Genomic DNA, 14,536 nt, shown 5'->3' with positions numbered 1-14,536 from the left:
TTAATTGTAAGGCATTCAATTGGAGCCGAAATTTGGTAGCTAACTCCTCATTGCATCAGTTAATGTAATACACTTTTCAGTAAAAAGTGTTTTCTAAGAGGCCTTAATCTAATTTCTTTAAAGATTCATAAGATTGGGGGGAGGGATGCCGCTGACATAAGAGGGCCAAAATAAAAAATAAAAATTCATAATAAATTGAGTTGCTTTTTTGCTTCGAAAAGAAAAGATATTTTGTTGGTTTAACTTATAATTATTCGAGTTTTAAAGGTTTAAGAAAAAAAGTATGAAAATATGTTTTTTATTTCTTGCGACGACTGGTAACACTGTATTGCTGTTCTCTTATAGCGAGGCGCGAAAGGGTAGACGATAAGTATTAGAGAGCGGGCAAAATATTTTTTGTGTTCCTCGAGAATCATAAGGCAAGTGATACAAAGCTTTTTAATTGTGACAATACTTTGTGTCCTCTCAAGTGCTTATTGTTTAATTTCATCCTTACCAGGATGATTCAGGTAAGATTAAGTTATATTGTAATATTCTGTAAAAATGATGTATTTTTGAAAAAATATGTCTATTTTTCTATCTTTTGTGATCATCTTTGGGTCTAAACTTATAATATTAAGTTACGAAGTTTTGAATAATTTATATATACTTCGCCTATATGATTTAAGAATGATACAGATTTTTAAAATTCAAGAATTGAAGACCTCTCATTTACTTTTCCTAGTAACATTTTTGTTTCTTCTCTAGTGGTTAAAAAAAATAGGTTTAACTGTGAATCCTCTTCTTTTTTTATAAATATGAGAAAAATGGAAAAGGAAGTGAAATATATCAATCTAGAAAAAGCGTATTACTTTGAAATAAAATAATCAAAGCTGATATTCATTTTTTAAAAATATTTATTTTGTTAACGTCCGGAAATATCCAATGCATATAAACCGTGTGGTATCGAATACGAAAATTGCAAAAAATAAAAAATGATAATAGTTATAATTTAACAAATATGTATATGAGGCCCTAAGGCCAGGGAATACTGCATTTTCTTTGGGATTACCGGCTTCATCACACAAACCGGCAAAAGAAACAAAAAAATTTAAATTTTATTGTTATATTTTAGGCAAATCATTTTGTGGTGGACGTAACAAAATATTGTCGGTATTTTATCTAATAATTTTCAGGAGGGCATATTTTCTAATTAAGTCGATCAAGACAATTCTCATTGGATAAAAAACGTGTTATATTTATATTGTAAATACACATTATTTTGTGTTTCATGCAGTTAAACTAATTAGTATCCATGACTAATCCAGTTGAGTATCTCAGACCATTTGTTGAATTCGTTGATATGTTACAAAAAGCTTACGTTAAATTCCAAGATTGAAAAAATACATCGACATCCCTTTTTGAAGAATTTGTTTTTTTTTTAAGAAAGCATGTGTTTTAGCGTTAAGAAATCGAGAATCTATATTGTTTTTTCATAAGAAATGTTTAAATTGAACAGAAATTTTTAAAAACGAATAAATCTTTTCTTTTATTAGATTTCAATACTTTCTACACGTAAAAAGAAACTAGGATTTATTATATCCTAGTACAAGGATAAACAAAAATATCACTAATAATGCACAAGAAAAAATAATTTCCACTTCTCTGCTACAAAAATGTTTCCTAGATAATAACTTAACAATAATTAGCCATATAAAACTTAATAAATAGCCAATCTCGAGGGCGTAGTAGGTGAATCTGTTCCAGGTGGTTTTGGAGCTTGATTACTTGAAATATTTTTTGAGTGTTCGCTTCCTATTCTATAGAAAAAATATGTTCACCTTAAAAACAACGCAAAATATCAATTATCTCATTTTCCATAGAAAACTAGAACATGGTTTATATGAATTATTTTATTGAACTTGAAAGGAATAATTTTCAACTTTTTAAATATTACTAGCCTGTATAGGTATGCTAATGTTTTAGAGCTAGCCTTTAGTTTGCCTACTTGAGAAATAGAGTCGAGAAATAAAATTAAATACTTCTTTTTCTGCAATTATAATATACTTTTAACTAGCTTCTCTTAACCAAAATTTTCCTTAGATAAATATTTTTGTCATTTAAATGGGTTAATAAGGATATAAATCCTTATGGTAAATTGATATTTTACCATACATCTGTCAATAAAAAGAGCGAAATAGTTGTCAAGATATCTCTCTTTTGTCCCCTAAAGCTATGGGTTTGCCGCTTCTCCTTTTTGTCATACGATACTGTAAGATCGGATAGCATGTTCTCTTTTGAAATAGTGAACCGTATGAATAGGGCTTCGTATGTGGCAGTTGTCTGTGTGGAGAACATTTTATGACGAAACAACTCACGATTATAACAAATTGCTTATAACAAAATGAATCATCAATTATTTTTCTTAAGTTGGTAATTTTTCTTCTGGCTTATATTTTTTGAGTGGATATAGGAAAACTAGTTTATTTATATAGTATGAGTCTGAAATGCTTTTGATAAAAAATAAAATAAAGAAACGGGATATAAATCAAATGGTTTCAACTTGTCATTAAGATCTAGAATACAAACATGGAATGCTCGACATTCATATTTATAAAACATATTTCTTGGTGAATATACCTAAAGCAACCGGAAATTGTTAAGTTTTTTATCATAGATTCTTCTATTATTGTTGTTTAAAATTATAAAATTGTTCTATGAATTTAAACAATTATACTTATGTGTATTTTTCAACCTATTCCTCTTTATAAAAATTCAAACAAAGTGTCAGATCCATTTTGATAGCCGCTTCTATATTAAGATAGATAATTTATCATAAACAGTTTCTAATTAAAACTACACTTTATTATTTAGAATTAGTAAATAGCAAATAACGTAAAACTAAGTATGTCCAGTTACTGTGTGTAATTAGTCCTGGTACCAATTTAAGAGCTGAGGTAATCAACAGGAGAAGGCCTCGGGCAATGCCTGTTCATTGTCCAGCACCTGGTATGCTGAATAGCGGGTTAATTGACTGGAAGATTGGCGAGTTTTATGGTTATTCGCCGTTATCTCCGCAGGATGAAAATCCCACCGCTGTACACCCCGGCGAAAGGACGATATAAGGAGGGTATAAGAAGGAGGGGAGATCCAGAGAAGGTAGAGTGAAATAATAGCACAATTCAATATTTCAATATAATACAGTTCAATTTCAATTAACAATACGATTGCCATAGTGATACTTCTAGATTTAATAAACTCCATCGAGAGATGCTACGTACATGACGTTAACTTTTAGTGGATCAGAAGAGTTTATTGTAATCTTTATTCATTCAAATTATAAATTTAGCAATGTCACAATATAATAAATGGTTACATACAAGTTAAATTAAAGTATTTACGCAATTATTAAAAATTGATATGAGAGGACAGTTTGGCTGAAGTCTATGGTGGTTCACGTCTGGGCAGTCAGGTCGGGTAAGGTTGGCCCGTAACTCTTCGAGCAGCAGCTAGATAGATGACGAACAGATAGTAGCAGTGTCACTGTAAGTATATTGGAAACTAATATATAATGGTATATTTTACAACTTTACAACATATTTTCAACAATGTAATTAAATATGTGTTTAATAAATGTCACGTAGCTGTAGGGAAGGATGATAGTCGATAGTTTAGATAACATCAAATGGAAATCGATATTATATAACAATAATGCTATATAATATCATCGAGAGCATATAAAAAAAAGCAAAGCATTTTAAAAAGAGAAGGGAAGTTTTCAAAAAATAAAACTATAAAATATCAAAAAAGGAATTAAAGAAGATATAAATTAGTTTGGCAACATCATTAACTATAATTGGATGAATTTGAGGCTGCTGTAGGTCAGTTTGTTAGGCGTCACCTGAAAAACATCGATGCTGCATCGGCGCCTGTTCGATCCCGGTCTGGGCGGGTTGACTTTAATTTCGTGGTTGCTTCAACCTTCCTACTCTGGTTAAAATAGGGTGGTAATCTACAGGATAACCTCCTCTTCCTCCATATGTCAGAAATAGCTAGAAAGGAAAAACAAATTGGACGAATTTCGTGTAATTAATATTCAATTATAAAACAATCTATTTATCTGGGATATTTAGTTCTCTCCTTATAGAATATATTTCGTTTAGTATCAGTTAAATGCACTTTTAAGCATTGCTATCCTTGCTATTGCTCTCCGTTTTCTTAAGTTTCCATATTTTCTAATTCCTTAAATTTCCTCACAGAACTATAACAGATAAACCGTAAGTAGAGTAAATCATTACATGATTCTGACAGGGGTACAGTAAGTTGATATATCACTGGTTCCATGTGAGCGCATTCGTCCTTCACAGTTTTTAATTTGTTTTCTTTACGAGGAACCATTTACATATGAATAACATCATCAGTTTATTTTTTTCTCTTAATGAGATACAATTTTTATTAGTCTTTCAATTTGTTATAGAATGCATCATAATTGTTGGAGTCGTTAGTCGCTAAATTGAGGACTGGTTTAAGACTTTTGGCGTCCCAGGCTAATTACTTCGTAAGCGTTCTCTCTCCTAAAAAATTAATTTATTAATTTGATGTATATTATTTTATGTTTGAATTGTACTTCATTCATATTGACTAAAATATAGTGTGGGCAATAAGACCCAGCACTACTCATGTTCAACTACTGGAGCATTTATGTTCCTAGTTGAAAATAAATTATATATAGCTTCTAGAAGCACCATTTTGGTTAGTTACACCAAGTCATTTCCTTTAATTTTTGTTTTTTTATTTAAAATAATATACATTTTTTAATCGACATATACATTTTTTTAATTTAAAAAAATTAAATCTCCAATTACCTCCAAAATGTCGTGAAAAGGTGAGTGTTGAGAAACGTAGAACCCGAAATTCTAATAAAAAAAATTTGTTTGTTATAAACCACAGGTTGTCTGCGGCTTTAGAAACTATTGGGCCGATTTTGTTTAGATTTGATTCCAAAATCATAGGTCACACAGATTTGACATCAAAATCATCAGTCATGATTCACTGAATTCGCCATTACCATCATCTTGTTCTTTTCAAAAACTGCGGTCATTTGGAGGGTTCATGCGGCCATACCTCCGTCATTTTTGAAGTTGGAGAACACATACAATACATGTATTTCGGTATTATTATATCAATTCCCTAAAAATAAATCTTTTTATTATATAACAAAACATTAATTATTTCAGCTGTTGGAAAATCGTGGGCATGGTACTATCATCTCACTACGCTCAGATATTTTTGTAGCAGAAAAGTTCTTGCTAGAAGTGAAAAAAAAAAATGTATACTCAGAATCAAAAATTTCAGCTGTCCAGATTTGATGCCTGAGAAAGTCGTCTGTCGTCACATATGGTTTTGAAACATGGGTGATGTCTAAGGCATAATTAGCCCAAGAGTCCTTTGGCGGAAAAAATGAAGTATTTCTCACCAATTCTTGATTACTTTAATGAAAACTATATACAACTAACGGTCAAAACTGATGGCTCTGCCAACCAAGGCATGAATAAAAAATGGCGCCTTTTCCAGAAGTTATAAAAAATTTAAAAAATCGTGTTATTTTCTGTTAGAAAATGGTTCAGTTTTTACCTAGACTATACAAGGAATACATTAAATGTCATTAAAAAGTAAATATTGATGTATTTAAGATATTAGGCCCTCTGAAGTTTATTTTATTCGAGAAAAATCCAACATTTTGGCTCATTCTTCTCGTGTTGCTCAAAATCCTTAAAACGACCTACAGCATAAAAAAGCTTCATAGAACATTATTTAAATTAGAGTAAATTTTCTAAAATATTAGCCCTTTACGTTCAATATTTCTCTAGATACAGTTTTTCAAAAAGCAATATTTTCCCCAAATATGAAAAATCAATATTTTGTGTATTACTTTTGGCGAATATCATGAAAATGCTGCTCCTACGAAGATAAACGTTATCAACTACATTATAGCACATTCAACTAGATTTAATTTGGGAGCTAATATGCATCTGTGCATCTAATAGTTTCAGATATATTGATTCTTGATATTGAATCAGTCAAACGCCAACCGCCTGCTTGAAGGCCGACCATATCAAATTAGTAATAGAGGAACATCATGTGACCTTATCAAATTAGTAATGGTAGCTGGACGAGATGTAGGAAATATTAAAGAAGATGGAGATTAGGAGATGGCGGATGTTTGTTCGAGTTATAAAAGTGGAGGAAGTTCCTAGAAAAGTAGGCCCTAGGTTCTTGCAACAAGAATAAGTAAATAAAGTATGACCAGACTTACGATTTTCATGTAATCAGGGGAGTACAACATTCTTTTAAATCAACTCCTGTATTTCACCGTCAGCGAAATAAGCAACTCTTTGGATATAACTTAATTGACGTAAAACGTCAATTAACGTTTTGTAAGAAAAAAGGTTCTCAAGGACGTGGTTAGTGCTGTTATTAAAAGTGTTAGCAGCCCTTCACCCTTCCGTATCTATCCAGTAGAGTACCGATAGATGTTAAGAGAATTAATAATTTGAAAAAAAAGGTAAAAACGATAAATTCCAAATAATTATTCATTAAACATTTTATGATAAAGTTGTCGAATGAGCGACTACTGGTGTAAGATAAGATTACTAATCATAAGATGATTTTTTTTATTTATACTATTTTACTTTTTTTTTATTAGTTTACTTCACTGTGTAAATACAAATATTGAACATTAGTTACAAATAATAACTAAAACACATAAACTAAATAGTCATGTCTGTTAGGGGAAATGTCTACTAAATTAAAATTAATATAGGAGGCTGATTTTTATTTTGTCAAACATCTCTTACATTTAGTTCCAAAAATCCTGAAAACACGGGCTTCTAAAATATTAATCCATGTTAAACGATTATATTAGAAGTTTTTTTTTTTTTGTGGAAGTCCCCTTTTAACTCAGTTCTCTCTATCTCTCCCCCAACATGAGGCACAAATCAAAAGACGCCTGTGCGGCATCCACTCGTTTGTGTTCCGTTAACATTGTATCAGAACTACCAACAGATAAATATTTGTGCTCTTTATGTTTGAATTAATTAAAGAATTTTTCCAATATTCAGCAATAACTAACTCCTGTTTAAGACGGTATAATTTAAAATTGTATCGATTTAGTGTAAGTACTTTGTATGAAATCTTGTAAATTATTTATCAAATATTCAGTGATTTTTTTCTTACTTAAAACAGCAGAATATATATAAAATTTATAAGAAACATTATATGTTTGGTTTATTAAATTAATAAATATCTGCTAAAAATATCTAATAAATATTAGATCTTAAATATTAGATATATTATACTAGAAGGAAAGTTTGATTTTCGGCAGCTTGTTGTTTATTTACGTTTTACAAATTAGAGTGCTACAATGAGTAGGTAGTTTCTCTACACGCTTTTATCACTCCATAAGAGCATACATCAAATTTACTTAATGTATAATTATATAGAGTTATAAATTCCAATAAAGATAAAAAAAAAGTTTTCGAGGAGTTAAATTCCAAATTTTCAAAAAATCTTCCTCAATTGATTGTGTTTATTGAAAATAATTAACTATTTTGCATTGTTAACAGTAAAAAAAAATGGATAAATTTAAACTATGAAAGAAGTTAATAGTTAACTAACGAAAAATAGAAACGGAGAAACTGAAGAAAATCGGAAATAGCCGAGAGCACGCAATCTCCGGCCCCATTCATAAGTATATGGCTGTGTTATCTTTTGTTTAGTAGTTTTATTCTTGATAGGATGAAAGTTATTCGTTATTTGATAGTCGTGCCTGGAGAAATGCTCGAATACGGGTTGTTATAGCAACAGAAAAATGCAAACTTTTGTGTTCCAACTTTTCGCTTTCTCCGGTCCTTGCAAAATTGTAGTTCAACACGACTCTACCAAACCAAACATGCTTGGGAGTGGCTTTGGGTCATACGAACGAAACGAAATGATATTAACTTGGCCTAGTGAAAGAAATATTTCTCTATTATACACAATTTTTTCTCCTTAATAAAGTTTTTTATTATTTCATAAATAGCATTGACAAATGGATTCTGAAGATCTAATTGGTTAATTGAAAAAAAAAAAAAGATCCGCCCCGTTTTCAAGATATGCACTAAAAACTGAAAAAGATACCTTTAAATCCATTTTCTCTCCCCCCTCCTGAAATTGACAGAAATATATCGGACGTTGTTCACAGGACCATTTACTTTAACCATCCTATATATGAAAGTTATTGTCATTCTCAATAATAATAATTCTCTTAAACGAATAGCTTTTCTAATACGTATGAGACTGATTTCTTCAGTAAGTAGTGTGGTGTGAAAGTTTGATGATACGCAAACCGCACCAGATGTTTATTTCCACTTACCTGTTCATAAAATATTTATTTGGAAGTATAGGGTCATGAAATATTTCAAATTTCAGTTTTTTATGGAAATAAGCTTTTTGATGTTGTCAATATATATAAATATCAAATAAACAAGTCTTATCAAATTAGTCGTACTATCAAATTAGCCTCACTCAAAATCTAAAAGTGGCACGAAACTAAAATTACATATTTAAGGCGGGTATGTGCCTGGAGTGTGATAGCAACTTTTTCGATAGAATCGACTTGCCGGAAGTGTATCTTTATAGAATCGATTTTACACATTTTTCGTTTTTCTCTTAACCGTTAGATTTCGATTAAGCTCGTCTTACGAATGTACAATTAATATCAGCTAGGCTTTATCCTAATTGAATAGTCTGAGAGTGCTTAACTAATGAATTTTTAAAACATTTTCCTCTAAACTTCCTTTAGTTTTGCTTATTTAAAATAAATAACAAGAATAAATTTCTCATTGTCAGAAACAATAAACAATGAAGAAGTACGAAATATTTAAGAATTATATGAATACATAAGGTGAAAAAAAAAATCGAGGGTGCCCGATATTTCTTGATCGCATTACGACTTCCTTATCTTTTGTCAAAATGTTTTATTCTTGGCAGAAAAACAGATAAAATTCGTTATTTTCACTCCAAGAATCCTAAAATATATATAGTTTTATCGCAACTAAAAAATTAAAAGGTTTTATTGAAAATCTTCCCCTTTTCTGGTAATTTTTTTAATAAAAACAAAAAAGAGCAATGAATTAAACAAGAGTCCACTACCAACCTATTCAAAACCTGGGGACGTAATTATGGTGGTAAGCGAAATTTGTGAACCGTACCAGAATTTTTTATTATTACATATTAAAATAATTTATGGTGACTAGAGATAATAATTAATGAAATATTTATTTCTACAATTTTTAAGAATTAAATATTGTTTATGAATTTAGAACTTTGTTTTATTCGGTTAAAACCATAACCATCTAACCAAGAACCAATAGTACAAAAGCCCAAGTGGAGAAAAAAAGCAGTTATATCACACCAATTTTTGATTACTTTAATGAAAACTAGGTATAATTACTAGCCAAAATTGATGAGTCTACCAAGTATAGTTTGAGGAAATAAAAAATGGCGGCTGTTTCAAAACGTTAAAAATAATTAATATTTCATTCAGAGCTCTATATCCTTAAAACTACCAACGAAAACAGAAAATCTAAGAGAACATCATTTAAAGTAGAGTAAATTTGCTAAAATATAAACCCTACTATAGCTATTTACGTTCAATAGTTCTCGAGATATAGCTTTATAAAAAGCAACATTTCACAAAAATCTCAATATATTCTCAAATATATCTCAAAAACCATTTGACGTACAGATGTCTATTAGCACTCAAATTAAAGCTAGTGTAATGGGCTATAAAGTAGTTTATGACATTTATCTTCGTAGGAGTACTAGTTTTCATGATATTTGATAAAATAAATTGATTTACTGTTGTTCGGACAAATTTTCATTTGTCAAATTTATATTTATTTACGAATATCATAAAAACTATAACCCCTACGAAGATAGGTGTCATAAACTACTTTATGGTAAGTTAAATATCCTTTATTTTGAGTGCTGGCAGACATATCGGTCTAGAGATATACTTTTCCAAAAATCAAACGTTTGATTCAAACAACTAGAAATTGACATTTTGTGATAATTAATAAATTGATTTACCGTTGTTCAGACAAATTTTCATTTGCCAAATTTATACCTATATGCGAATATCATAAAAACTATAAAAACTACTACCCTTACACTGATGAACTATTTTAATTTGAGCGCTGGCAGACAACAGTACGTCCAATGGTTTCTGAAATAAAGTTTATCATAAATCAAATTTATTGTCCGAACAACTATAAATCAATTTATTTTAGCAAATATCATGAAAACTACTATTCCTACTACTATATACTATTCCTACTATAAAAGTCATAAACTTCTTTATAGTCCATTAAACTAGCTTTAATTTCAGTGGTAATAGATATCTGTACGTCACATATTTCCTGAGATATAAATTTCTCACAATAAATTAACTAACTACTACTTTCAGTTTATTTTTAAGAAATGTAGCTTTTTAAAAATCTGTATTTCGAGGACAATTGGGCGTTGATAGCTCTATTAGGGCTAATATTTTAGCAAAGTTACTCTTCTTTGAATAATGTTCTTTTAGATTTTGTAGTGCCGTTGGTAGTTTTTTAGGATATAGAGCTCCGAATAAAAAATTAATGTTTTTTAAGATTTTGAAATAGCCGCCATTTTTTATTCCCCTTACCTATACTTATGACTCATCAGTTTCGAATAGTAATAATACATAGTTATTTTTTTCTTCCCGGCTCTTGTACTACAAGGGATTAAGTCCGAAGACTAGATTCATAATAGGATACAAGTATATATGAAATTGGTCGGCAACGAACACCTTACCAATCGTACTAGTTAACAATAGGCATCTGTTTACCATTTTAACGTCAACCATTATATAAATATTGGCAAAACCTAAACAATATCGTAGAACATAGATCATAGTTAGGTGACAATGTGAGAGAGATAGAGAGAGCCGAGGAGTTGGAGATACTGGATTTGGGTCAATCGGTGGTGGGGGCTCCTGCAGAGCTTCAGTCTTCCAGCGGCTTGTGGTGTTTATGGTGAGTTCGCTATTCTTTGTCTCTTATCATTAGTTTACGTATAAAATACTTTACTTTAATAGTGTGTTGTCGTGTCGGTGATGTGTATCGAGAAGAAAAATAATGTTTTCCGAAATAATCGATCATGTAACAAAACTAAATTATTACATTCCTCTACGTTTTCTTTTATTCTTGTTTTTACTAACATTTTAAATTCACAAATCTAGGGAATATTCTATCTCTTTAAACTATTGTGTAATATAATTTTTAACCGTTGAGGAAAACAATTCTCATTAGTTTTTATTCAATGCTGTCATTTCTGCTATTCACGTTTTCAATTGACTCTTTTTATTTTTTAAATATAGCAATTAACTAATATTGATTTTACAAAAACTTAAAATCTTCAACTAACCTACTAATATACTATGTGTTGATAAATAATTTGTACAAATAGATTTATTTATTTAAATGCATCATATATGATATTTTTTATAGTTAAAATATCCTATCATATTTTGGACAAACTTGATTTAAATACTAGAATATATTTATAGCATTGTAAGTACGTTTCATTTTATATTTTATTTAGACATTGCGTATTAAACCAATTTTTAATATTAGTATTGCCAGTATATCTTTAGTGATATCGTTAGTATAAATGAATCTATTCATATGAAAATCGAAAGCTATCTCTTGAAAACTGTGTTCAAATTTGTTTTTGATCTTATTAGATTTACTATTATTACTATAAGGATTATATTAGTGAAACTTTTTATTTATGCAATTTGCTGACTTTTTGTTTATTTTTTATCAGTGATTTTTACTACAGATTTTTAAAAGCGATTTGAGTGATATCAAGGTACATCTATGAATAGTTATCCAACACAATAATAAATTTATAAAATATTAATATATATTAGTATCTAAATACTATAGAAAATAAAAAAAATGTATTCTCAATAACTTTATAAATCGACTTTTTAAAATTTTAAAAATATAATGAGACTGTTTATTTAAAATATATATTTTTTATTATCAAGCTTTTTAAAATAACAAAAAAGAATTATTGCAATTGGAAAGTTGCAAAGTAAAGTGCATACCTTAAAATGTTGTATAAACTGTTTAAAAAACTCAAAAAATAAAGTGTCGCTTATACATACCTCTATACTATTTTTATACTAAATACAGTTTTAAAAAACAAATCGTTATTCAGGATGTCGATTTAATTATTTTTGACTTGATTTTAGAATAATGTTTTAATTTTTATTTTATTTGTTTCTTATATACATTTTCTCAGTGTTACAAGGCATCACAACGTGAGTAACAATAAATGGACATCATCTTTATTACTTAAAAGATTTAAAGCATTCTGTGACGCTTTAGGTGTTTAAGAGATTTATTTTAGTACCATAAAAATAACCGCATCTTTTTTATTATTTGTGACTTCACTATTTTCAGTCATCTTTTGTAATAAATTACGGCGTTAACAGTATGGCTTTCATACCAGCCTTGGTTTCATATAACGACTTTTACAAATGTAAGTGATGTTGATTTGATTGTTGTAGTTACTTCCGTCAAAGGGATTTTTTAATGGAAAGGTAGTTGGTTATACCACTAGTTATTTTATCATATTTTATTGTATTACTTTTGAATATTATAAAATTCACAGAATTAAAATTTTACTTCTTAATACCATCTGCCATGAATATCGTCATAGAGAAGGAATCACAGTAATGTAATTGATTTTTTTTTATAAATGATATAAATAATATTTTAATCTGATATAATAGTTTTAAAACTCACTTTAGTTAGTGTTTGTGTAGATTGGGCATAAAATAGAAATAGTTCCTAATTTATATTATTTTTAAGTTACTAAAGTGTTACTTATTTTATTCACTGAAGTAGAATTAATTTGCTTTACTAATTAATAGGCCTTGATATTGTACTGGTTTGAAGTTTGATTGTATTTCTAATAACGGCATTATGTTTTCACGATGTAAAGATTAATAAAGATATGATATTTATATTTAGAAATACATTGTAACATGCCCCCCTAGAGTGAACAGATAATGTTTGTTTGCATTACCTATAATCGTTTACAAGGGATTATTCTTTTGGATATAACATTTATAATATACAGAAACGTATACATCACAAATGTCATTTAATACAATGTCTTAAATAATATCCGAGATATTTCAAAAGCTACAATATCTGACGGTTTAAAATAGTTGAAATATTATTATGACAATTCTCTGATTATTTATCTTATTTTTAGATATTTGATATAATATAAAACAAAAAGATTATTCATTTACTAACCACTTCCATGCGCACTATGACATATTTAAGACTCTAAGATTTTGTACTTAGTGTAGTTCTATTGACTTGGAACTATTTTACTGTTGTTTGAGTCATAAATATTACTTTTAGCCTTGAGTATTACTTTGTCACAAATTCTTTTACTTTTTCTATAATAATTGATTTGATAATGATATGAATAAGATGAAAGGATTAAAATAAGAGGGGCGTTCTCAGCTTTCTTTGTTAATCTTCTAGTCTAATCTTCCGTTATTAAAATACATTTTAATTAATAGTTTTTCCCCTTCTGTAAATTTAGAGAAAATGAAGACAGCTAATTTCCATTGATAAATTTATATTAATGCTCAGTCTATTTTTTTTTCTATAGTCATAAAAATGTTCCAAAAACGTATAAGTTGAGTGGGCACATTATTATTAGAAAAATATTTATTAAACCTTTGAATATAAAATGAAGTAGAATTTTTTTCACGCAATAAGAAACATATTTAATGAGGCATCTGAATTTTTATTTGTTCAGAAAGATTTTCAAAGTCTTATTGTACTCTGGTTTAAGATATAATTAGTAAATTCTTCAAGTTGTAGACTGACTGCTCACTCACGCACATATGTTGAACCAACCGTACAAGAACATAAGTAGTGATAAATTTCTGAATTAAGCAACAATTTCTGATGGAAAAAACTTCATACTCGCTCTTCGCAGCTCCAACAATCACAACCTTTTTTTTACCAATTATTTATTCTTCGGGACCGCAACGAAATGAAAGTCAACCCCATCCCTGGCCGGATTCGAAGCGGCGCTGCTACAGTTACGAGGTTAGTTAGACCAACACGTCAACTACTTTGTGTACAAACGACCCCCTACCAATCTCTACTATCTCTTCACTTGATTTAAAAGTTATATTATTAGAATTCTGATTTTGATACTAACCTGTATCAAGCGTAACGGGTCAAAATTACTCTAATATATCTCAAAAAGATATATATATATTTTTTAAAACAAATTTAGGAACAAGTAATTTAAAAACCCATTAGCCGAACGATCGCCAAATTGCTATCACATTGTGTTAATTTGCAGTATAAATAGCCAAAACCATAAAGGTTCATTGAATTAATTAAAAAAATGTATATAACTATTTTATTGTGTGGTTTGCTAAGTA

At 29.1% G+C, this 14,536-nt stretch overlaps 1 long non-coding RNA gene across 1 annotated transcript in view; it reads right to left on the bottom strand.

Annotated features, from left to right (window-relative positions):
• Positions 1-3,160: 3,160 nt before the first annotated feature.
• LOC106682687 (uncharacterized) overlaps positions 3,161-14,536 on the bottom strand; it is a 46,012-nt gene continuing 34,636 nt past the window's right edge. Inside the window, exon 3 of the long non-coding RNA XR_001343469.2 lies at positions 3,161-3,522. This is a non-coding gene — a long non-coding RNA (uncharacterized lncRNA). The remainder of the gene's footprint in view (positions 3,523-14,536) is intronic.

The sequence above is a fragment of the Halyomorpha halys genome, unplaced genomic scaffold (genome assembly GCF_000696795.3).
Source record: "Halyomorpha halys isolate HHAL.00 unplaced genomic scaffold, Hhal_1.1 Scaffold434.1, whole genome shotgun sequence".
NCBI classification, from domain to species: domain Eukaryota; kingdom Metazoa; phylum Arthropoda; class Insecta; order Hemiptera; family Pentatomidae; genus Halyomorpha; species Halyomorpha halys.
Note: the sequence above shows the minus strand (reverse complement) of the source record. Positions and strands in the feature narration are given on the sequence as shown.